This window comes from Perna viridis, chromosome 13, assembly GCF_037379345.1.
Source record: "Perna viridis isolate PV_CMFRI_1.1 ecotype Kerala chromosome 13, ASM3737934v1, whole genome shotgun sequence".
Classification (NCBI taxonomy): Eukaryota; Metazoa; Mollusca; class Bivalvia; order Mytilida; family Mytilidae; genus Perna; species Perna viridis.
In genome coordinates, this window is record NC_142457.1 from 7877418 (window position 1) to 7903369 (window position 25952).

General features: G+C 34.7%; 1 long non-coding RNA gene across 4 annotated transcripts in view; it reads right to left on the reverse strand.

Moving 5' to 3' along the window:
* Window positions 1-11683: 11683 nt before the first annotated feature.
* The window catches only part of LOC148599434 (uncharacterized), a 42396-nt gene continuing 28127 nt past the window's right edge, over window positions 11684-25952 (reverse strand). For all 4 annotated transcript variants that reach the window (XR_015917792.1, XR_015917791.1, XR_015917793.1 and 1 more), the window contains 3 exons: window positions 14673-14812; window positions 13410-13565; window positions 11684-12584 (listed from right to left, as the gene is read on the reverse strand). This is a non-coding gene — a long non-coding RNA (uncharacterized LOC148599434). The remainder of the gene's footprint in view (window positions 12585-13409; window positions 13566-14672; window positions 14813-25952) is intronic.

Sequence of the window (25952 nt, forward strand, 5' to 3'; positions counted from 1 at the left end):
AACTCATGCTTCGCTTGATTTAAGGAAGACCATTCATAGATTTAAGGTTCTTTTTTATGTATTCTATTATGTCGAAGGTGCAATGATTCTTTTAGGAATAACTGATCGTCACTCGAAAGAGCTGCTCTAGAAAACTCGTTTTAGGTGATACATGTTGTTACCTAGACAAGCCTTTTAGAATCTCATAGTTTTCAAAGTTTTGTAAAAAGTGGTAACCGAGAACAATCATCTTAACGGGCAAGTTCCTGCCATTCATTCTCTTGTTTCAAAATAAAATTATAGCTCTCATATATTTTTGTTATACCAAAGTGTGGATCATAGAGTCCATCAAAGCGGTCCAAAATCCATTTACCTGCATGATTAATGATGAATTAGATTAATAAGGTGTGAAAGTTTTACGAGCCAAATAATGGTGATTATAGATCGTTAATCCAATTCAGGCAGATTACAAAAAACATTTATATGTAGTTCGACCTGACAAGATTTCTGCTCATAAAACTACTGTTGTGACACTGATTAAAATTCTATATAGAAAAATACCTCCAACTTCTTTAAGACTTTCAACAAAAAAAGATAGTGAAAAACTACGACTTTCAGGGTTAGAAGAAGTATTTTAAAAATTAATAATTGTTGAAATATAAAAGAAAAACGTAACAGAAAAAAGAAACGACATTAAGCAAAGAAAGATATGTACAAACTTCGATTAACAAAGAAAGAAAATACAGAGAACAAATGAGCTAGTAACAAAGTTAAAAGAAGCGCGTTAACATAATTATGGCGGATTTCTTCTTCCATAAAAAACCGAAATTCGTGTGACGACCTAACTGGAGAGATAAGTTTAAGAAAATAAAAAACTACTTTATTTTTCTGGTTGAAACGAGATCTTACATTACCCGGTAAATTCAAATTAAAGTTCAACATGCCTACAGTAACCCGATTTTTTTGTAATCCAAATATAACACACGACGGTAAGATGCTCGTTTTTGACGTCTTTTCACAAGCTGGTTTAATTCAAATTAAGGATATGTGTTATGAATTAATTCCAGGATTTTTCACTTCAACGTAGATTTCCAGACGAAAAAAGCACTCACAATAGACTCCGCTTTTAACAAGATATTGCGTTGTATTCCTGATGAATGGAAAACATTGTTCCGAGATAAACATCCGGTCAATGCTAATTGCGTTCCACAAATAATACTTTACTTTGGAAATAATGCAGAAATTCCAGTAGGCAGAATATTGTCGGCGTTAACAAAACAAATTTACTAATTCGTCATGTCTACCTTCTTTGAAACCCGACCTCTGAAGTTAAGTGGGCGGAGAAATTACCGTCAATCAGTTTTAGACACGTGTACTCAGTAGCCAATCAGGTGGGACTTTGTTCAGATTTATAGGCTGGTTAATAGAGCAATTTTCACACTTGCTAAGTCAAAATTTAGTCAAGTAGATACGAATACATGTAAAGCGTGTTGGTATTGTACTGAGGATTTAGCACACCTGTTTTTTTTTACGAAATTAAAATCAGTACATGATTATCTGAAAGATTTATTACATAACATATATATTAATGTCACACTTGATATTGGAAACATGATAAATTATGACGAACTGGTATATTTTGGCTTCTTGAGGTCTTTTCAAAACTATAAATATTAATTTTTTGAACTTTTGTGTATTTTTAAAGTTAGGAATATTTTAGTTTTTAAAGGTAAAAACTTGGATATTTTACGCTTATTTAAGTACACAATGCAGAAGTATTAACTGTTCGGTAGAGAGGGGCTTGCCACCTATCGTTAGGTTTGACCAGGTCTGGTGTGGGCAGATGGTGATGTACTTAGTTGCCTTTTGTAGATTGGTAGTCGTTGTCTTTCATCTTCACAGTGTACAGTAAACAAAATGGATGACTTTAAAATCACACTTGCAATAGTATGAACACTTACAAATGACGTAAATAGTAACATTATATTTTAATTGTATTGACTGATATCAAAGCATGTATTTGGGAGAGTAGACTATCTTTATTTTCCCTCTTACTAATTAAATGAATGCAAAGATACTTATGCATACAATGTCACGAATGAGTACATAAAACTGTGGAAACATGGAAAATCCTTCTGTTGTTATCAAACTTAATTCGGTAAACTTCTTCGGGCTATTACATGTGAAAATAACTTGGTTTGGCTTGTGATGTTGTGTACGTTGTGACAACGTATTTTCATGATATGACGTTGTCACGACCAATCGCAAACGTCGGCAAAACGTTCTGTGTTTGCTGGGATTACATATGAAAATAACTTGGTTTGGTTTGTGTTGTTGTGTACATTGTGCGACGTATTTTTTCGACATTACGTTGTCATGACCAATCGCAAACGTCGGCAAGACGTTGTGTGTTTGCTGAAATTACATGTGAAAATAACTTGGTTTGGCTTGTGTTGTGAACGTTGTGACGACGTATTTTCACGATATTATGTTGCCATGACCAATCCCCAACGTCGGCACAACGTTGTGTGTTTGCTGGGATTACATGTGAAAATAACTTCGTTTGGCTTGTGTTGTGTACGTTGTGACGACGTATTTTCACGATATTACGTTGTCACGACCAATCCCCAACGTTGGCACAAAGTTGTGTGTTTTCTGGGATTACATGTGAAAATAACTTGGTTTGGCTTGTATTGTTGTGTACCTCCATTATGGTTAATACGTATTCAGATTGGGTTTTAAAAGTGTTTATTTCGATGTTACTTAAATTATATATAATATTTTCAGTGCTGTGTTGTTATATTTCAAATACGGCACAAATGAGGTTTTCCATCTTTTGTTTACATTTGCACCAGGGGTGATTAATAATAACACCCTTAAATATGTAAGACTCGGAACAGCGATGGGACGCGGAGGTACGATGGTCGCGCCGAAGTGAGATGGTTGTACGCCAAAGTGCGTTTATGATCACGCTGAACTGCGATGGTGAGACAAGATAGCCAATAGCAACGCGGAAATGCGTTGGCCACTACGATGAAGTGTGTTTTTTTTTTGCTTCGCTGAAATGTTTTGACTGTCATTTAGATTTTTTTCCGTTGAAACCGTAAATCACATCTGATCGATAGTACCTATAGAATTTGCAAATACAAATGTAATGTAGTAAAAGACGGCGTTTTTTTTTCTCTGCGTGTGTGTCATCCTATACACTATGGCTAAGGTTATCAAAGAATGCTTGATGCTACAGAGGTCTAGATTTGATGGATTAACGGATTGTACGTAATATGAATAGTCTGGTCCACCGGAATTAAAGTTGTGTCTTCGACATTCTAATACTCTCTTTCAAGTCGTATATTGCAGTTTCTATTTCGCCTTTCGACTATAGAATATGCTCCATGATTCGTTGTGAAACCATATCTTAATTGTTCTAAAGGTAAAAATCCATGATATCAAATTGATGAAAAAGCTACATTTTTCATGCAACGATAACAAAAGTGTCCTGTTCAATCTTTTAATTACATATATATCTATTATAGTTTTCAAGATGCATGAAATACGACTTTCAGTATCCGCTATCATTTGAAACCCGTTGCTACAGTTTTTGTTTCTCGAATTACCTCGAGTAACGTACCGTATTTTTTAAGTTTTGATACTGCATTAAATACATGTAATGTTAACACTCAAAATTATGCATGCTACATTTTTTTTATACAGGCAACAATATATTAGCTACTTTTATGGCTTTCCTTTCATTTTGTTAGTTTCTCTAGAACATAGTACGCACTTATACACGTAAAATTTTGTGGCGACGTTGAATGGGGTATACCAACGCTCTTTTGCGCATTTGTGTCATTCATCCAACGTACTTCAGCGTTGACCATCGCAGATCAGCGCGACCATCGTACTTCGGCGTCCCCATCGCCCTTCCTTGTATATTAAAGAGTATTTAAGTTTAGCCGTATATATACATTAAAAGAACGATTAAAATGTCATTCACGGTACCATATAGATATGAAGCTTTATGAGGGTGACTAATTATAACACTAAAAGCAATTATACAGGGTTTTAGTCCTTTACACATTAAAAAGGGTGACTAATGATAACAACCCAAAAACATCTTAGAATTAGGGTGACAGAACAAGTAAAAATTGATAGTCGCTATGGTTCAGTAGGAGTGTACAAAGAAGAATAACTCCTATATTTATCACTTTCATAAGACCACAGTTGTGATCTCCCCTAGATAGTACATACAAAGTACATATAGACAGGGGTCTTCTATTGTTCGAGTTTATTCTTTATATATAAAGAAACCAGTAGATGGCGCCGATAATTGCTGCTCCCAAGATTCAATATTATACAAGAATAACAAAAATAAAAATATGTGGCCTTTGTGGGGTATATCATATTTTACAGAATTTGTAGGATTCTTACAAAGACTGCTACATATTTGTAAACATTCAGAAGCCATGTTTTTCTACAACAACAACAAAATAGACGGCATAATTATTTTAGCTTCATGTACCTCACAGCCGAAGTAGTGTGGGTAGTACATTGTTCAAATCAAGAGTATAAGTTTTGGCTTGACGGTCCATTATTTATAAGGACTAAAAGGCAAAGGCCCATAAGTTACTATGAAGAGGGCAATGACTTTATCAGATATATGCGAGCAAAGTCTGACTTATTTGATTTTTGGCTGAATATTACATAGTGAAAATAGTTACAGTATAGTGAATGTTGGTAGTAAGGGCGGGGAAATGATTTTTGTAACACTAACACTTGATACTTGATACTTGGTATCCAGCATCAGGTGTAGGATCTGATTTCAGGCCTGTGGGACATCCACTTCCTGTTTAACCTGTGGGACACCCACTTCCTGTTGAAAGAAATTTGGAAGTTTCTGTCTTGATCTATTTTTGTTTTAAAATCCCAAACTGTAAAAGACAACATTTACATGTACATGTATATTTTATCCTTGCAACAATAGAAAAAGAAACTATTTATAATCTATATTGAAAACAACATACAGTACAGAAAGTGAAAAACAATGATTGAACGTTGAAATGAGAAATGTGAACATTTCAAGGAGTGTAACATAAAGTGTATAATTTTCTGAACATAGCTCATCTTAGTTAACCATATCAACTATATTATATTTTAAGTAACATTGCCAGAGGGAGTAGAAGTAACCTGACTTGCTTATTTGAACGGTTTTAGTGACCTGGCTAGCTGATTTGAACGGATTAATGAGACTGGCTAGCTTATTTGAACGGTTTAATTGAGACCTGTCTAGCTTATTTGAATGGTTTAAGTGACCTGGCTAGCTTATTTCAACTGTTTAAGTGACCTGGCTATCTTTTTTGAACACTTTAAGTGATCTGGCTAGCTTATTTGAACGGTTTAAGTGACCTGGCTAATTTTTTTGAACACTTTAAGTGACCTGGCTAGCTTATTTGAACGGTTTAAGTGACCTGGCTAATTTTTGTGAACGGTTTTAGTGACCTGGCTAGCTTATTTGAACGGTTTAGTTACCCGATAGTTGTTGAAACAGTGTAAATGACATGTCTTATTTGTTAGAATGTCATAAATGACCTTGCTTAAGCTCGTTAGAACTATGTAAATGACCTGGCTTTTTGGGATGATAACAATGACTTGGCTATCTTTTTTGAATGGTGTAGAAGACCTGGCTAGCTTGTCGGAATGATGTTAATGACCTGCTGGCTTGTTTGAACAGAAATGACATGGATAGCTTGTTTGAATGGTGTAGAAGGCCTTGTTAGCTTGTTGGAACAGTAAAAATGACCCGGATAGCTTGTTTTAACAATGTAAATGATTTAACAAGCTTGTAGAATGTGTAGAAGATCTTGCTAGCTACACAAATGTATTTATGCCTGATAGAATAGTGAAGAAGTTTTGGCTATCTGGTTGGAATGGTGTGAGTCCCACACCAGAATAAGGTCTGCTGCTGTACAATACATGCCTTCCCTGGGTTTTTCTAGCCTTGTGGAAGGTTTATTTTAACTAATTTTCCCTTCTTGCCTCCTTTGCCTCCCACCCTTCAGTCTGCTTTTATATAGACAAACACAACACAATACATGGAAAGACTTGTACAGGCAGAATACCCAAGGAATATGAATTTGAAATTTGCTTACAAAAATGTCCACTCAAGCCAATTTCTTTAATAAAATTCAACTTCTGCCTCTCTGGAGCTGTTGTGGGAAATGCTACATGCATTAAGATACATGTACCATCATAACGTGACTTTTCATCGTATGCTCCCTAAATGCACAATTCAACATTATTGTTTTCTGTTTTGACTCTGCTATCACTTTGATTAAGGTCCTGCAACGAAAAGTGGTGGTCGACATGTACTGATCACTCTGTCCGTCTGTCTGTGCCTGCATCTGTCCGTTACAAACTCATGTTCAGGTTGTAACTATTTTGTGGAATACTATGGATAGTGGCCTTTGACCTTGAACTTTGACCTCATGGTCATATTCCTTTTTTTTGGTGACAAACTCATGTCCATTCTGTAACTTTTGTATTTCAATGTGGGCTTTTGATATTTGGTATTTGGGTAGATCACCTAGAGATAATGTGTTGTGTGAAAAGGGTAGTGGCCTATGATGTGAACTTTGACCTCAAGGTCAAACTTCTATATTCAGGTGACAACCTCGGGTCAGAGCTGTAACTTATTTTCTCTTTTGATATGGGCTTTTAGTATTTAGTGTGTGAGTAGATCACTTGATTACGATATATCTTGCACTATGGACAGTTGCCTGTGACCTGAAAGTTTGATCTGCAGGTATATAAGTTTTAATTGCATTTCAGTGAATGTTAGTTACTTCTGCTATCAAATGCAATTAAGAGTTATCTCTTCTAAAAGTTGACAGATTTTTTTTAATGGGATATCTCCCATTATACTTTGTAACTAATATTAAGTGTAAATACCAAATCAAGTGCATAATTTCTGTTCTTGGAAATATCTTAATTAACATATTTTAGTAAGTTTAGTTAGTAAAGTACTCTAAATTATATGAAAATTGTGCACATACATATGTGCAAATACATTTTTAATCCACTCTAATACTTAAATAACCTGTTTAAGTTAATAGTTATGTTTTATGACATGTCCTTCCTTTTTCAGCTTCTTTGTTGGATTTCTTAGCAACGGGAACATATTTAGACTTGTGTTGAAGTTACTTGGCTGCTAAGCCTTTTCCTCTGGATCAGTACTAGTGAACGGATCATTTATAACCTGTTGAATGATTTTCTTTGTAAAGTCTAATATATTTAGGTGTTTAATTTCTAGCAAAAGAAGGATAGTCATTTTTTACCTATCAGATTTTATTGACAATGTATTGCAATCACATAACAGCCAATTACAATAACAAATCATGTCACTAGTTCATATCGCGTAGTGGACCAATCAGTCAAATCATATCACTAGTTCATATCACATAGTGGACCAAACAGTCAAATCATAGAGAAAGCTATATGTATAATGTTAGAATCATTAAATAATATTTTTGAAATATCTATATAAAGTACAATTTCTCCATTCTTGTCCATATTTTATAGTATTTTATAGTAATTAAGTTTCTTGGTCGTTATAGAAAACCTTCAAATTGACGCTAATGAGTGATAAAAATCTATTGATATGTCAATGGTTATATGCCTGACATGACTATGGTCCTGTCATGTTACCGCTTCAGTGTTGTTTTAAACAAGAAATATGATGTGTACCTTAACACTTTTACGTATGTTGGTCTTGTATTATCATTACTGTTATCCAAAGAGTTATCTTATGTGTTTAAAAGACTCAAGTTTCTCTTGTTTTAAAAGGCATTTGTCCAAAGTAGTTAGTACATGAATACGTAGGATTGTATATGTATTGGGAGGCAGTGTTCAAATAAGCACTACTTTTATATCCTCAATTTCCGAGGCAGGATCATGGATATACCATTTACTTAGGTCATGAATGTACCATACTTTTCAATGGTTGATACTGATGTTTGGTTTACTTTATAGGTTGACTCTTCATTGAGTATGCAAAAAAAGTCCTGGACCTTTCACACTTGAAACTTAACCCCTCCCTTCCCCCTCAGGATGAACATGTTTTACCTGACAAATTTGTACTATATAAAAAAGAGCAGAAAGGAAGATGCTAGGTAATGATTTCCAAACTTTAGAAATACTTTGGTTTAAGGAGGTAGATCTAGAGTAAGAACACAGCTCTTAAAAATCATTGGAGTGTTTATATTCAGCATTTTACATCAATCTTATGTAAGCATCTAATTAACTTGGATTCATTTTATTCTGCTTCAAACAAAGGCTTGAGAGGCTTTGGTGAAATTAAATATGATACAAACATATCACTGATTTCATGAGATGTCCCTTACCCTAGATCTACCTCCTTTATTTATAAACATTTTGCAAAGACAGGTGTTCATTTATTTGTTAACTTTATATTTCTGTCATCAAACATTTACAGGTTGGTACAGGATCTGGTTGTCCCCTAATATGTAGTCAAGTGGTCTTTTTGTGATGATCTTTGTGAACCAGATGTTTCTTGTTGCCTGATATTACTGTTCCTCTCATACCTTCTATTCTGAGTATACTTTCTGTCCACTTCAGTAGATTTATTTGTAACACAGGTAAAGGATTGAGTTCTCCCAATATATGAAATCTGGTCTCTTTTTGTGATGATCTTTGTAAACTAAATGTTTCTTGCTGCCTCATATAACTGTTCCTATCATACCTCCTGTTGTAAGTGAACTCCCTCTTGATCACTTTGTAGATTCTGAATAATTTATTTGCAGCACCTCGTGTCTTACTGTGGTTGTCGTGCCAGGTCTTTTGTTGTTCCTGTGTAATGCAGAATGGAGCCTGCCTTCAATGTTTTTGCTAATGTGTAAAGTTTTCAGCAGTATCACACATGGATAGGAACAATGGACACCTTTATAACGTGCCGTGTGGTACATTTAGTTTACTGTTATATGTGTCTCCACTGAGTATCATCTCGAGAACTTGAGCAATATTATCTTTTCAATGTTGTCTATTTTCTGCACAGTGATGGTATGATGTCTTCATCTGATGAACTTACAAAACTAGTACCTTTTCACCATGGAAATGACTATTCTTGAACCTGTCAGCATTTATAACATTGCGGCTTCCTGTCAGATCAATTATGCTGTTGTTGAGGTGGATATAACCATCAGCTGACCTCTTTAAATCTTTTTGTTTTATGGTTTCCAAACAAAATTTGGTATGATGTTTGCCTGAAAAGGACATATTTTTAGCTTACCTGGATCATGTTAGCTTTTGTCATCACATGGCGTTTGTCATCATTCGTCTTCCTCCTCAGGTTTAGGTCAAATCTGTTGGTGTAGTTCAGCATGACAAATTTGACATATGCAGAAGAGAGATCTGTGATTTTTGGAGGTCCATGTAGTTTTTATTCCTCTATAGCTCTTGTTAATTTGTCAAGTGTGTATAGTGATCTCGTGTCTGTCTGTCTGTCTGTCTGTCTGTATGTATGTATGTCGCACGTTAGGTCATTATTGCTCTATTGCTCTTGTTAATTTGTCAAGTGTATGTATAGTGATCTCGTGTTTATCTTTTCATATCAAGTTGGTTGTATGTCTGTTGTATGTTAGGTTTGGAGGTATGTTGATGCCTCGGGTTTATAGTTAAGTGTAAATAGTGATCTCGTTTCAGTCTGTCTATGGGCTCATGCTACTGGGCGATTCGGGCAAAATAGTCGCCCTGGAGTCGCTCACTTCGCCTCAGACGACACCAAAAGCGAAGTGGAGTTGCCCTCTCATTTTCAGACATCATCCATGATCGGGATTGTACTCCGTCATTTAGTGGCATTTTGACCAGAGTTATCTCTCTTCCGATAGGTATGATCTAAAATGTGTAACCTGTACCCGTACCCGTGCAACTTTTCCCTGTACCCAAATACTATTTTGTCAATTTCTTCATTATTTCATTTAATTTCCAACTAAAAGTTGGTACGTATTTTCAAAATGATATGATGGTTAGTCTAGATTTAATAATTTTTAAAATGTTTGTCGATAAAAATGATTTTTATTCGATTTTTTTCTTTTCAAGAGGTCTAAAATGTATAACCCGAAATTCCCGTAAACCAAAATCAGAGTCCGGTATGTTTGTTATCTGTACAATTTTAATGCGTATTTGACATTAGAACATCATGATATTATCAAAATTATCATTAGCGTTGAATTAAAATCCAATCAGACTCTGTATATGAGACTTTGTTTTTCATTCTGGATAAGATTGTATCCATTCATTGTGGTACGGGGATTGACGCTAGATACGCTACAGAATTCAAACTCAATCACTTCTTTTTTAAAAAAAACAATACTTAATCTTTCAAAACTTTATCTCAAAGTAAAGTTTTAACCTCTTAATAATTTTTGAAGACTGTAAAAGAGAATGCAAAATATGTGTTATCATACATGACACTGCAGTATTAGAGCATTTTCACATAGTGCAGGAATACTTGTATAAAAAAACTCATTTTTAGAAGCTAAAAAAGAATGAATCAACCCGAACTTACTTCCAAAGTGCTATAGACACATCAAATGTACTTTAAAAACAACCAGATGCAGTGTTTTAGAGTAAACTATCAGATGGGGTAATTAAATCAAGCCAGGACCAGGGTTGTAAAACTGCGGGTTTTGGTAAATATGCCATTTATAGTAAGATTTTACCCCTACAGCCACCAAATAGTGAAAAGATATTTTAAAATGTATGTTTTGATGCTTATGTGGTACATATGAACTCATCTGGATGTTTCTTTTTCATATCAAGTCAGGTTTTTTTTCTGCTTTTGGCATTTTAGTGTATGACCGGCTCCAAAATAAGTGTTTTTTGTCAACTCAGTAGGGGTTTAAGTGGCACATTTATTCAAAATATATGTAAAAGAATGGGAAATCATTGTTGTTTTTACATTTTTAAGACATTTCCCTCCCATAATCCAGAATTTCATACCAATGCAGTGCAAGGGAGTATTCTAAGAGGTTGAGACAATTGACTAACACTGTAATTTTGTTAAAAACAAATTCTGAATGTTAAAATTGTTTCTTTTACCCTGTCTACTGCTTATGAATAGTGTTTATTTGCTATTATCATGACACTGTGTGTGCAAAAAACTCAAAATGAGACAATAATTAGCTCATTTGCCCAATTTTACCCTGATGCCATAAGCAATTATGAGTTCTACATTGAAAATCCCACAGAAACCCATTTTTGGACTAAAATGCAAAAAAATGAGAAAAGAAATAGGTTTTTTTTGCCACATTTCATGTTTATTTCAAGAATTCTGAGAAATAAACCCCCAAAACATATAAAAATAGCATGTTTTACAAAAATGTGACCTCCCTTATAAGTTGCAGTCAAGTTCTGGAATTCAAAATAAAGAAGTTTTTGACAATTTTGATATATATGTCATCATTCTGACAAGTTTCGGTTAAATCCAAATTGTCAAAAACTTCTTTATTTTGAATTCCAGAACTTGACTGCAACTTGGAAATTGGATTAGATTTTAATTTTTTTCAATTTTTCTTGTCAAAGCGGGTTTCCAATTGAAGTTTAGGGGTAAATTCCTACACACCCATGCTGAAAAAGTTCATTTTAGCAAAATGGAGGCATTTTACCAAAAATACAGAACAAAGCTACAAGATAAATCAGCCCTTCGAGAGAACAGGGAATGTATTATATGGACAGGAATTTCAACACCCAATGGCAAATATGGGATCATAAATTGTAGATTTCCTGGTGCCATTGAGTGGAAATCAGTTTATGTGCACAGGGTAGCATACATGATAGAGCATCAATCTGCTTATTTACCTGCAGTTGATGTTTTTCACTTGTGCCACAACACTAGGTGCATTAATGTTACCCATTTGGTGTTAGAGCCTCACGGCTTTAACAACAGTAGGCAGACATGTGCGTCAAAAGGGGAATGTGTTGGTCACATTGCCCCATTGCAACCATGTTTAGTAGCCCTCAGGATGACAGACAATGATTTAGGCATCTTCTTATTGCAGTAATTGCTATGCTGCAGCAATCCTGGTACAGCATCTAGTTGGCTCTTTTTGTAATCAGGTCTCTTTGTTGTGCTCTTTGTAGGCCTTGTGATCTTTCATGTTTTGAGCTATCTGTTGACGGTCGGCGTTTTTTTTTAACCTCAGTACGTTTTTCATATTGCTGGTGGTAAACAAAGTCTTTGTCCATCTTTTCAAAGAAAGTGTTACAGTCATTTGAAATCTGTATTCCCAAATTCTTGCTCTTTTTTTATGGCTGATGTACCAGGCCTGTTGTTGTTGCGATGAACTGCAGAATGTAACCTTCCCTCCATATTTTTACTATGGGTTACATTTTTAGGTAGGCTTACACTCATGCACGGTGGAAACCTACATTCTTGTTAGTTGTGTAATACATTTCCATACTATTGATTGCTTCTTCACTTAGTATCATCTTTACCAGTTCAGTGACTAATTTTTTGTCTGTTTTGTCCATTTTTAGCACAGTGATGTTATAGCAGCTGAGGTAGTAGGATCGCAACCACCAGTTACTTGTTTCTAAATAAAATAAAGAAATGATACAAAAACCAGAAACAATTCACAAATTGGGGACAAAATGATTATCCCCTGTGTAAATAAATGTTTTTCACAACAGCTGATTTGACCAAATACCCAAAGGCTCAGGATTTAGAATTTCACAATTTGTTGGCTTGCTCTACAGCAAATTTGCATAATTTGACAATTTTTTTTTTGACAAAATGAAAAGAAATTGACATTTTCTTTATGTTTTTAATAAGAATGATAGTTTTATCACATTTTGTTACATTTAGACAGAAAAATGATGAAAAAAGTTTTAAAAAATGCCAAAATTATTTACATTTTGGAAATCAAATTCAGGAAGGCAAATCAAGAACATGTTTTTAATAAAACCACTAAGAAAATTTCTAAATCAAATATATTTTTTCCATTTCACCGATTATGCACACCATATTTGATTTCTATTGATGTTTCTTTGATCCCCCATGCACTCAGAGGGGTTATCCCAGAATCCTATTAGAGTTAATTTATCTGATAAAAGAAATAAAAGACTTCAACCTGAGCCTTTCTAAGACTAAACAAACATAAACAGCATAAAAAATTAGCAAAAGAACTGAAAAGTATATAATGTGGCCATTTGAAAGCAAAAAGTGCCAAGACTGACTTCAAAAATATTCCAAGATGTTTGCTCCTGGAAATCCTCCACACAACAAAGGTAAAACTGGTCTAAAGAGGAGGTCTACACCTAAGAATGATGGATGGTACAAGAAAAGTCATACTCCATGGTTGAAAGGTCTTGTGTTTGAGAATGCAGTTTCACCAGATGAAGATAATTCAAAAACTTACATCCGAATGAATTTGCAAGATCACCTACAAAACGATAAGCATGTTGAAGCTGATACAGAAGAACCGCATACCATTGGCAGTGACAGCTGTTCCCAGTTTGGAAATGATGATCCTGCTGTTGATAATTCTCAGAAGATGATATTGCAACCACTTCACCTGAAAAGAGACGAGACACAGACAACAATAAGTTCAAATTCTCGCATCATTGATGAAGAACTGGTGTTTGCTCTGTTTAACTCAGCAAACGAGCAACACAGATTAACTCTACGTACCTGCAAGAAGCCTCAGACGGAAGCCCATACCATGAAGAAATGGGGTTGTGGTGCTATGTACAAAATTAAATGCAAGAACTGTTGGTTTGTGTCCAATGAAGTAGTGAAGCTCTACAAAGAAATTGAAAACAACAAGCCAGGACCGAATCCTTCAAATTCAAATGTTGGATTGGCATCAGTTGGCTTAGACAGTCCAATAGGAAACGGGAAGAAACAAGAGATTTTGACCCGTTTCAATGTTCCACCACCTAGCAGAAGTAGCATGCAGAGAAACTCAGACAGAGTAGCAAAGGAGATGATAGACCTGAATATATAAGACATGAAGGAGAAAACATAACTAGTAAAAGCTGATAACAGAAGCAAGGGAAAGCCTGAAAATCTGGTAGATTTGACACTAGATGGTCGATATCCTGGTTCAAGCCGCTCAAGCCGAAACAAAACAGGGCTTAACGCTTCTCAGTCACAGATGTTGGGATAGAGCAAAACACAGACAGAAAATATATAATTGTCGCAGTGTCCCAAAACCTATTATGTTGGAAGGGAGCATGGTTACGAGGACTTGGTTTTGAAGTAGTGTGTCCCGGAGACCATGAAGGATGTACTGCATCTCACAAAAGATTGGCACCTGTGTCAGAATATGAGATGGGTAAGGATATAGGAAGCCAACTAGCACTGCAGGGTATTTTAATTCGGTATGCTACTACTGATGGAGATGCCAGGTTGGCGCAAGGAGTTGAAGATGCTATCCAAGCCTTGGTATCTTTGTGGGAAGTGCAGAGACTTTCTGACCGGGTGCACCTGAGCCAACATCAGTTTCGTACAAGATTACATGCCGAGTTTAGTGAGACCATGTTCCACGGTAAAACAAAGATGGAAAATAAAGAATTGAAACAGAAAATAAGCCTTGATTTGAGATGTCAATGTTCGATGATTTTAAACCAATTTATGAATGATCATGAAAGAAACATAGAAAAAATTGGTAAAATTTTACCTGCAATTGTAACTGCTACACTAAAGTGCTATGATGGGGATTTCTCATCCTGCTTCAAGGATTCCGTGGTGTGTGGTGGAACAGAAACAAGTAACTGGTGGTTGCGATCCTACTACCTCAGCTGCTATAACATCACTGTGCTAAAAATGGACAAAACAGACAAAAAATTAGTCACTGAACTGGTAAAGATAATACTAAGTGTAGAAGCAATCAATAGTATGAAAATGTATCACACGACGAACAAGAATGAAGGTTTCCACCGTGCACTGAGTGTAAGCCTACCTAAAAATGTAACCCATTGTAAAAAATATGGGGGGGGGAGGTTACATTCTGCAGTTCATCGCAACAACCACTGGCCTAGTACATCAGCCATAAAAAAGAGCAAGAATTTGGAAATACAGATTTCAAATGACTGTAACACTTTCTTTGAAAAGATGGACAAAGACTTTGTTTACCACCAGCAATATGAAAAACGTACTGAGGTATAAAAAAAAATGACGACTTCAAAACATGGAAGATCACAAAGCCTACAAAGAGCACAACAAAAAGAGCCAACTAGATGCTGAACCAGAATTGCTGCAGCATGGCAATTACTGCAAAAAGAAGATGCCCCAGTGATGAAAGAAGAAAATCAAACATAAAGGTCCTTTTAGTGACCATCTAAATCTTTCAAAAAGATTCTTAGTTGATGCAAAAAAATATATAAAATAAATAAAGACTCCCTTCCCCTAGCCTGGCCTCCCCCTCCCTTAATTTTGTCAAAAATACCTAATACATTGTCTGTCATCCTGACGGCTACTAAACATGGTGGTAATGGGGCAATGTGACCAACACATTCCCCTTTTGACACGCATGTCTGCCTACTGTTGTTAAAGCCGCGAGGCTCTAACACCAAATGGGTAACATTAATGCACCTAGTGCTGTGGCACAAGTGAAAAACATCAACTGCAGGTAAATAAGCAGATTGATGCTCTATCATGTATGCTAGTCTGTACACATCAACTGATTTCCACTCAATGCCAATGGCACCAGGAAATCTACAATTTATAATCCCATATTTGCCATTGGGTGTTGAAGTTCCTGTCCATATAATACATTCCCTGTTCTCTCCAAGGGCTGATTTATCTTGTAGCGTTGTTCTGTACTTTCGGTAAAATGCCTCCATTTTGCTAAAATGAACTTTTTCAGCATGGGTGTGTAGGAATTTACCCCTTAACTTCAATTTGAAACCCCCTTTGACAAAAAAAATCTAATCCAAATTCCCCCAAAATAGCTAGAATTTCAGAAAAATAAACTTCTTCTTACATATTACCAAAGGCATTATCTACACAGAAATATAAAAAAAAAATACATAAATAATCAGTACTGGAGCAATAACAGCTGATTTTATATGTAAACACACTCCTCTATTTGGTACGAGGACACATTTAATTTTCAAACCGAGTTAATTATTGCATTTTTCAAATTAAAAAAAAACTACCGCTTCAAATCAAATGCAATTTTGGGAGCTGAATAAACCATCTTACTTGAAACTTCCATAAAAAATTACAAATTTTCACCATCATTTTTCAATTTTAACTACCTGAACACAGAAAACCCCTCAAATTTGACCCAAAATGCTTCCAAAGGCCATAAAATTGACCTTTTCTTACCTCACCAAATCACACCCTATATGTATTTTTTTTTTATTAATTCAAGGCGTCTGTTAAATTATTTCCATTATTCTTCTTTCAGCTGAACCAAAAAAGAATAATAAATTCTTAAGATAAGGTTGTCTAAATAATTTTTAAAAAAATACCCTATTAAAATAGGAACTATATTCGTATACAAGGAATAGCTAAGGGCAGATAATTGTGATCTCGTACCTTAAGCTGATTTTTGGTTTGTGAAACTATCATCTTGAGAAACAGATCATGTTTACGTTTTGTTCTGCTGATTTTTACCGATATTACTTGCCTTGGACCGAGCAAATTTTCAAAAATAAAAGTTTTTGGGACTTTTTTTCTAAACGCTTACAGATATCGAGCTGATATTTGGTATGGAACTCTACCATGATGAGTATCTATGGGTTTTGGTCTGCTCCCCTGACTTTTACCAAAATTACAGGCCTTCGAATTAACAATTTCTTTTAAAGCAACATTTTCAGGACTTTTTTTCTCAATATATTGAGCTGATGTTTGGTATGTGAGTTTACAATGTATCATGATCAGTTACAGATCAAGTTCATGTTATGTTGAGATTTTCTATAAGGCCCCTGAACTTTTTTTTTAAATACTTTTAATTTGAGTCATATTTGTGGATGTGCGGGGTATATTAGCGCACTCACTAAGGTTCTTTGTATTAAAAAGTGTCTGTTATAGACAGGTATTCAGGTTCAGTTAAGACAGGTTTGAGTGTTCTGTTTTAGATATAAAAATAAACATTTCACTGTAACTTATTAGTGTTCTTTGTTAAATACTAAGGTCATTAGTTCACTGATAACAGATTAGTGTTTAGTATTAGATATTAAGGTCATTCGTTCACTTGTTACTGATTTTATGCATGGAAGTACAGCGTTCTTATTCTTGTTCTTCTTTTTCAGGACATTTGTATCTAGTGGCATTGAAGAATTTGTCAGATGGAATCAAAGTCTGCTTTCATCTCAATTGTTCCATGTTCATCTTGACTGTGTATATGTCATCTTCCAATACTATGTGCATGGGGCTGTTTGAGATTATGGCATTTCATCATCATCCGTAGATTCAGCAGGACCTACCATAGAGTTTTTTCTCTTCAATCTTCCAGAATGGATTTCGACTCTCCCTTTCTAAAGACAAATGTAAGATCAGATTGACCTCTTGAGTATTCTAAAATATATTTAGGCCTTCCTTTTTTGCGACCGACCTAACCGTCTTTTTTAAGACCAGCCTAACCTTTTTTTTCAGACCACCCTAATTCTCTTTTTTTTAAGACCAGCCAGAACCTCTTTTTTAAAGACCAACCTAACCCTTGTTTTTAAAGACCAGCCTAACCCTTTTTTTTAAAGACCAGCCTAACCCTCCTTTTTTTTAAACCAGCCTGACCTTTTTTTTTCTTGGGGGAGGGGGGGGGGGTTGAAATATAACCAGTGAGGATCATCTTGTTACATTTCTGATGTATTTTTTCAGTGTAATAGACTCAGAAGTGATTAAGGCTTTCCAAATCTTTAGGGTTTAGGCCATTTGATATGACAATTTACATTACAATTCACATATTACAAAAACAAACAGTGCAACTAACTAACAATCTGTGCCATTAACTCAATTAGCTACTAAATCAACAGTCAATTTCAGTAATTTTTTCTTGAGAACACAACTGAAACTCTCACATGTTTCAAAAACTTGAGTCAGGTTTTACTAGTTTCAGGTTTTGGGCAAGCTGTTTAAGGCACAAAATGAACTGACAAAGGAATGTCGCAATATTTATTTATCTATGAGCATTATTTTATTAAAACTACATAGTGAGAAATCTATCTAACCCTATATATTTCAAATTTAAAACTGGCTCAGTTCAGACTTGTATAGGTGGTTGGTTTTTAAAGTTCCAAAATGTACATTTACACTGATATAACGATCTTTAAAAACAAGTGTTTGGTATACACAGGTTTCATCGTACATGAAACCATCTTAGTTTCGTGTCAAACTTTTTTTTAATGTGAAGTGAAAACTTTATTGAATTACCTCCCTTAGACCATTTTTTAGCTTCTCTCAAATTCACTCTTACTATTTATAGTCATAATATTTGAAAACTTCTTTTACAACCCAAAGAAAACTGAAGACCAACACTATATCCATCTTAGGCACTGAATCTTTTTAATACTGAAGGGAAAGGGGTGGGGTCGGATAATTTGGAGAAAAGTAATTTTCAAATTTTAAGCCATCACTTGGCATCTGTTGTCGTCGTTATCAATTATACACAACTCTTCTCCTCTGAAACTACTGCACCAATTGAAACAAAACTTGGTATGAATGTTTCTTGTGGTATCCTTTATAGAACTAATGTGGGGATTTTTTATTCGTCCAAAAATATTGCCGCCATTACTAAAACAAGAACATAGGGGTCAGTTTTCCACATATATCTCCTAAACCGTTAGGTTTAGCTAAATTCTGACATGGGATAAAAGTGTCCAGCATGATGAAATCTATCTCAGGTCAAATTTTGGTTTTAATCCCTAAGGTCTCACTAACCACTTCCCGGTCAAATGGCCACTCCAGCTATGGAGTACCAAAAACACATTGAACCTATACATATGCATTGTAAGTGCATTATTTGTGTATATTATGATTAAAAGTAGTCAAAATAAAGCTGAGAATGTGTACTTTAAAATCATATATGCAATTAACTACAAAAGTGTATGAATATTGTTTACATGTTTGAGTAATTTGCCTCCGTGCTGTCAGTTAGCAGAACAGGTAAAATGTGGATTTTCAGTATTATTTATTCAAGTAAATTTTGTGAAGAATTTCTACAATCATCTTACCATTAGCATAATGATTTTGGAAGCCTTATTTTCCAAGCTTCGCAACGGTATGCAACTTTAAGATGTCATTTGTCCTGGGAATTCACTTTGAGACTTTGAAAATTACTTTTGTAACATGTAAAGTAATGGAAACGTTAGAAGTGGTTAGTGAGACCTTAAGCCATGTTGGAGTTGTTGCCCTTTTTCAATGATTATTGCCATTTTCAATGTTCCTTGGGGTATCCTGCATAGAACTAATGTGGGGATTTTTGATTCGTCGAAAAACATTGCCACTGTTACTAAAAATAGAACATAGGGGTCAGACAGTAGTTTTTTCACATAGATTACCAAAACCGTTAGGTTTAGCAAAATTCTTTCGATAGCTGAAATGATTCATATTATTAGGACTACAAAAGTTTCCAGGGATAAAAGTTGTCAGATGAGTTATTGCCCTTGGAAGGGAAAAAAAGACTCCTTTTGTAACAGTTTTCAGTCAATATCTTTAGAACTATGATAGATTTAAAGACACTTTCAATTGTTGAGAAGACCTTATGATAAGTTCTACCAAAGAATTCTTGAGTCAAAATTGTTGGAAAACTTCTCGTTAAATTGTATTGCCTTTGAAAGGCAACATTTAACAAGGTGAGCGATTCAGGCTTCTGGGAGCCTCTTGTTTCTCTTCTTATTTTCTCAGGCATTGACAGAAAGAAGAAAGAAGAATTGAGTAGAAAAAAAAACTTTAAAAAATTGATTCTTGCCTCAATGAGGTATTAAAATTTGCCAAAAAAATACAAAAATGCTTCAGTTTATCTCTTGGTGTCAGAAAGATTCGGAAATGGGAGGTATAAGGGTACCTGAAAATCATAGTTTAGTTGATTAGGGTGGGGGATGTGCACGGGTTCTATCTCAGCTCACGTGCTATAGTTCCATGTGGGGTATAAGGGTTAGAACCACCCTTTTGATAATTTTGTCTTCTTAGTCTAATAGATTTCCCTTTAATCTGTTTCTTGTACCAATTGTTAGGCACATAACATTTTTTTGTACTGAGGGGGAGGCTTGGTTTGTTATGGAAAAAATAAGATTACTCCAAATTTGAGCCATAAGTATTTTACTCAGTCATTGATTGAAAAAAAAAATATTGATATTGTTTAATATTTCCACCATCCCTTAACAATATAGATATTCAAATACAATTTTTTAACTACGACTGCTGCTGAAAAAAAGAAATACTTTTCGTTTGTAGGCAAAAATGAACTCAACATTAAATCTGAGCCCCTTCAAAAAGAAAATGGTCTGCGTCTTACTTTCATATTAAGCAAAAGAATTGCTTCGCAGGGCAATGCTTGATTAGAATGCAGATGTCTTATCATGAACAGTTGGGCCAAAAATTTTACGCGCTTTCCAAGCTTGATACAGATCTCAATTTTAATAGCAATTAGCCAGGAAAAGAACGTGACCCCAAAGTCCCTGTTTTGCCCTTTATAGTTCAATAAGCACAACCCCCACAATCAATCAAAGCCTTTCTTTTAAGGATAGGTATGTCACCTTGAGGCTCATTTATAAGATCCATTCATCTTTACTCAAGCTATTATCTGCAAAACAGGAAAATGTTTGTTTCTGATCCCTCATTCGTAATTAGTTCAAGATGAAACCCCTAAAATCAATCCCAGGCTTTCTTTGGTGGTTTAATTTCATGAAAATCGATACACTCAATGTATACTAACATGAAAAATCTACAGACGACAACTGACGACAGCATGACACCATTATTCCACTGCAGTCAACAATGATTAAACTGACTATAGCATGATATCATTTTTCCACCGCAGACAACAATGACGAAACTGAAGACAGCATGATATCATTATTCCATTACAGACGACAATGACGAACTGATGACAAGATGATACCATAATTCAACCGCAGACAAAAATGACGACACTGATGAGAGCGTAGTAACATCATCCACCACAGACAACAATGACGAAACTGACTATAGCATGATATCATTATTCCACCGCAGTCAACAATGACGATAGCATGATGTCATTATTCCATCGCAGACAACAATGACAAAACTGACTATAGCATGATACCATTATTCAACCGCAGGCGACAATGACGAAACTGACAACAGCATGATACCATTATTCGATGGCAGACAACAATAACGAACTAACGACAGCGTGATACCATTATTCCATCGCAGTTAATTATCTGTTTCAAACTTTTCTTGTGTAAAATGTTGTTATACTAGTGAAATTGAAAGGAACCCTATTTAATAAGGCCTCCAACATGGATCTCCTTAGTAGATACAATCAGGAAGACATGACCTCTTTAGTAGACAAAATCAGGAAAGCATGAAACATATCATATGGTAGCGATAAATTGGACACATCTTGACAAAACATCAACAAGACCACAGTTTAACAGCCCTTCCATTGACACTAGAGCTAAAGCCAAGAAGAGATAGCATGGTGACATACCATTGTGTTGGAAATGCGCAAAATTAACCCCTCATGGGAACATCTTCAGAAAATGGCCAGAGACAGACCAGGACATTAAACTAGCCCTTAAGGGCAAACAAAAAGAGATTTTCGTAAAATAGGTTTTTTTTTTTACACCAGCAGTCTGAATACTATTACATGACAATTTACACAAAAAATATCAAATTTGCTTGGATTAGAAGTAAAATTTGACATACATGTACTATTAAGTTATTGTAATAGTAACTTTAACTTCTATAACATTAAAAAAAAAAAATTACAAAAAAATTAAGTGGTAAATGTTGTTAAAATATTGTAATAAAGTGTACAAAAAAGAACAAAGAAAAAAAACGAAACAAAACAAAAAAACATAAACAAAACAAACAAACAAAAAAAACAATAAAAGTCCCCACTATGAAACAAATCTTGATGATTCAAACTCTTGTTTGTTCACAGAAACAAAATTTTACTACTGGTACGAGAACACAATTAATTCCCCTTGGGTTTTCGTTGTATACGAATATAGTTCCAACTTTGGTAGTAGGTACCTTCCACATTTTTTCATATTTTTACTGGAAACTTATTTGCTTAAGTTTTGCCTTTAATTGGTAGAAAATAGGTTAAAATTACATGGGATTTTTTTTTCATTAATCAATTCTGACTTAAAGTTGTTATTTGGTTCAGTGGAAGAAGGTTAAAATTTAGGACTTTTAACTCAGTTCATTTGTCATGTTTACCCCATCTCCGAATTATATGTATTAATTTCAGAAAATGATGGTAAAATTTTCTACAATTTATATATAAAATCTTGTTTGTACATATCTTTAGGCCAGAGAAGTTTTGTTTAGTTTGCGCCGGTGGAATTTTTTTAATCTGCTCAAATGTGTATATTGAAATGCACTTGAAAATTGATTGCGGTCTCGTGCCTGCTGATGAATGATGGACAGCATTGACATGGAAGCAAAATGGATTATTTCCCTTAGAACTACCTATACAATGTAATACAATATACTTTAGAATTAATATTATTGGACTGCATCTCTGTTGATACTAAATAATTAAGTGTAAGTTTTAAATCAGGAAAAATGCATGTCCATAACCTACAAATATGACAGAATAATTTTACTTAAGGATACTTTCTTTATTTGAAAAGATTATACTTTGATCTCTACATCAATAGATTTGTTCAGAATAATTTTTTAAGAGAATGTAAGAAAAAATAAATTTTTTGATAGAATTAGCTGCCCTTGAAATGTTCATTTTGTGTGCATTTCATTAAGATTATAATTCACCTTACCAAAATTATATGCTTTTAAAGTGCACTGTGGTGTGATGTTAAAATAAAAAGCAAGTAATATTGACATATAATTTTTTTTTGCCTCATAACAATGTTTTCCAATTTAGCCAATTACCAATAATGTTTTTAAATTTGGAAATCTCTACAATTGAATGAATAATTACAGAGTCGTCACATTCTGAGACGTTGTATAATATTGATTTGTTGTGACATGCATCATTAATTTGATCCTCTATCCTACATAATAACAACTAGATGAACTGTCCCGTACTACCATACATCCCTAGTTACAGCCCTTGATTAATCCTACGAGGAGGAATCACCCAGCCAGCGAAAGCTATATTTTATAGCCTAGCTGGCCGAGTGGTCTAGGGCGCTGGACTTAGTGCAGGCGGTGTTGCCATAGATGTCACAGCGGTACGAGTTCGAGTCCCGCGAAGGGAACGACCAAAAATTTGCTTCGCAAATTTGACAGTTCTAACATCGTTGGGAATTTTTCAGACCCTTCTGTATATATTATCACTTACAGTAATTAAATATATTTGCTGCTAAATGCAGATCTATTTAAAAAGTTTGTTGCATCCTAGTGAAATGCCATTGTCCCATTTTTGTTCCTTCGATGAGTCAATGCGTGTCTTCATTTTCATATTTCCACAAAAAGTTCCATTGCATCGATGCAGGCTTTGTGCCCTGACTCTTGATGATATATTTGTAAATGTAAATTCCCTATGCCCGATAGAAAATTCTAATCCCCATATAGAATCCCCATTGCGTTCGTTCATCAGATATTTACATTTGTTATCGAATTTGATATCTTTAAATTATTTTATGTTTTAACTGTTATTTCTAATGTAGTTAATATATTTTCTGCATCGACTTCCCAATTAAAAACCCCACCCTTATTTCATTCCCTTTCAAACCACTTTCCCTATACACATTATAACATACTCCGAATTACCACTGTTAAAATGAAATGTCTGTTTTATACGCTGATATCGATTTCTTAGAATTGAATCATTGTTATGACTTGCCCCCCTTGTGGGATCAAGATTTGAAATAAAACATGATATCTTATCTTATTTTTTTATTCGTTTCACACTCTTGTCATTGCAGACCGAACGTATTATGGTATTCCGTTTTCTGTTCGTACTCTGTTTTATTTTTTAATCCTTGCATCAATTATCACGAGTTTTTAAGGCTACGAATTCTTTATTTATATCGATGTTGGTTTCACGTGTATTTTTATGAATTTCGGATATTACCATTAAGAGTTATGAAACTTTTTTAAATACAAATGGGGATTTGGCAGTCTTCTTAGTATAACTAAATCATGGTTGCTTTCATTTGCATACTACTTATCGGCACACTTCAACATAGAGACTTGCATTTCAATATATAACTGGTTTTGATTACATATATCGTACAATTTAATATTCAATTAAAGTTTGAAGAATAAACAATGGAACCAAGATTCTAGCAAAAATCAAAAGGGTGTAATCCAGGGACAAAGACCAGACATGGAAAACAGGAATACCGTACAAAGAATATAAAATAACCAAAATAATACATACAAAGGAACAAAGTAAATGAGCAACTTTGGAGCATGTACCAGGTGCACCAGTTCTAGCAGAAATAATAATAATTAAAAAACATGTATTCCTTGGACAAAGACAAGACAGGGAAAACAGACAAACACAACATAGAGCATAAAATAACCAAAATAATACATACAATGGCATACAATAACCAAAATAACACATACAAAGTAACAAAAGTTTGGAAGGGTAAGCGTCCTCTGCTTTCCTAGAAACACCGACCGAGTTGGTCATAAACAGTTAAGTCCGGGTGGTCGAAGGAGGAAAGAAAAACAGTACTATGCATACAAACACACATCTTAGCCTTTGATCATCATACAACAAAGAATCATCGAGATGAGAACATTGTCATCTCATTTACTCAGAAAACACTGTTAATAAAAGGTACATGTATGAACGAGCAAGAGTATTTGTATATCTCTGAATGATGAGAAAAAACAAAGACAGACATGTAAATAAAAATAAAAAAAAATTGGTGTTCAAATTAACACAATCCGGGGAACGACTAGACTAGATCCACGTGACCGAGAAAATGACATACCCAAAATGACATGTAATGGAAATAAAATAAATTTGAAATCCAGACTCAACTCCCATTACATTGACCGTGTGTTCAGATAATGCAATGCACTCACTCTGCTTTTATAGAAATAACCACTTAGTTGACTAAAAATGGCAAGTCAAATAGAAAAAATGGACACGTTGAACCAGTTTGTTCTCTGGGTGTAGATTGACATATCACAACGATCATACAACTTTTGAAGTGAGTGAAGATCTGTTTCTTGTATCACAATTACTACTTTCCAAAAGCGTAATTTTTATAGTTAACCATAGAAATGGTTCACGTAGTTTCGGCACATTTTACCATAACGTATGTCGTGTTGTTTGAATGCTTAATACGTAGGTGCTGAAGAGATGTCGCCATATGTGGTAGGACAGCTGATGATAAAACAAGAAGTCATCGTGTTGGTCAAAATTCATCATAAGTTTTATCTTTCCTTCGATTTTTATTGATATTATAAAATGGTGTTATGGGGATTACACTGTCTTAATAGTTTCTGTATCTCTTTACTTAAGTGGATGCAACGTATACAATCTCCAAATCACGGACTATTTAATTAAATTAGTCAACTATATGGCGAAAGATGAGGACTGAATATCTCAGTAAACGATGTAGAAATATGTTAGTGATATTTATTCTTATTTCCAGAAAGGCAGAGGTCGCTTACTCTACCGGTGCACCTGGTCCATGCTCCCAGTTTTTAGTAGTTTGTTTGTTTTTTGGGGGTTTAACGTCCGAGCAGCAATCATTCAGCTATATTCAGACGATGAACATGAAATTGATGATAAAATGACAATGAAATGATGATGAAATGAAAAAGGGATGGGACACAAGGACAATGGGGTCGACAAATTTTGAATGCC